Here is a 1448-nt window from a genome sequence, read left to right on the forward strand (position 1 = left end):
ACGTTTGATTTCCATATGACGTATGATGGGATACCGTTCGTTATAAGTGTCGACGATGAAACAGGTGCGAATAAAAGAAATAAAATGAATGTATAAAGTTTATAAGTGTAAAAGTCTTCAGCTTTATCCTCATCAGAGTTATCTCTTGATCATAGTTCTCAACTTGCTGTTGTAATTCATCTGATAATATTTATATGTATAACTGTTTCATTGTACTTTTGAAATGCGTATAAAAGCTAATCCAACGGATTCAAATCTTATGAAAGGAGCGAATAAACATATTTGTTATGCTGTCATAGACTCATAATTTTGACATTAATAATATTTGATCTATTAGAATTTTTTTTGCCTATTTTATAAATATTACATATTTCTAAAAAAAAAAGAAAAAAAAGAAACAGAAAATAAAGAATTTTTCATAATAATCGTCCTAGATAATACAAAGTAATAGACAATTAAATAACTCGACGATTCGTAATAAAAAAGTGAGGTTAGGTTTCTCTTCATTGGATTTCAGATGTATTTAGATCGCAATGTAGATTGAAATTTGAAAAAAGAAGAAGAAATTATATGTCAAAAAGAAATATATATAAGAAAAATCTAGAAATAAAATAATATTTATTTTATCGTCATTAGAATTTGCGCGTAAAAGAAATCGAAAATAAGTGAAAGAAGAAGCGAGTACATATAACGCATTGAGGGTTGTAATTAAGTAGATACAGTTGATCCCAAAAGTATTCAGCCTTTAGTAAATATTTCACTAGTTGGTTCTTAATAAATATAATTTTTCATTCTATTCTATTTCCTATCTAAAATAATTATATCATAGAAGTAATACGACATGTTAAAAAATTGACATTCACCTTTTTTCAATCGATATATAATTCTTCGTAATAAATACACGGAATATCCTGTGCTGGCTATAATATCTTTGGAATCAACTGTAAATACGTTAACTGCTCGAGTGGATTTTACTGGTCATTGCATGCCGCGGCCTTGAACATGCAAAGGAAGATAACGGCTTGCGAGAAATGTAACAGGTTAACCTGATTTCACTGCATCCGCATGGTGAATATGCGCGGTGCTATAATTACCGCGACACGAGCGACACGAGCGGCGAGTATGTAACGAGCAAATGAATCGTAAAAACGTCAAATATAATATATTAGAAACGCTTATTATGCTCACTACTACTTATTATTTATAGTTTGCACTTTTTCGATCAATACACGCAACGCACAAAAGGTTTAAGATTTATTAAATAGATCCCTTCTTTTTCATGATGTATTTACTCACTTTTCACTCTCACTCTGTATATCCATATATAATAAATTCAATTCTCACTTGAATTGAGAAGAGAAGGGAAAAAAATTTTTCTTTTAGAAGAATTAACTCGCGAATTCTGGAACGCGCGTTTCGAAAAAAGAAAAAAAAAAAAAAAAAAAAAA

General features: G+C 29.6%; 1 protein-coding gene across 2 annotated transcripts in view; it reads right to left on the reverse strand.

Annotated features, from left to right (window-relative positions):
* Positions 1–1448, reverse strand: part of LOC102676651 (elongation factor-like GTPase 1) — a 28191-nt gene that overhangs the window by 13706 nt on the left and 13037 nt on the right. The gene's annotated exons all lie outside the window — the stretch shown is intronic.

The sequence above is a fragment of the Apis dorsata genome, unplaced genomic scaffold (genome assembly GCF_000469605.1).
Source record: "Apis dorsata unplaced genomic scaffold, Apis dorsata 1.3 scaffold_293, whole genome shotgun sequence".
NCBI classification, from domain to species: Eukaryota; Metazoa; Arthropoda; class Insecta; order Hymenoptera; family Apidae; genus Apis; species Apis dorsata.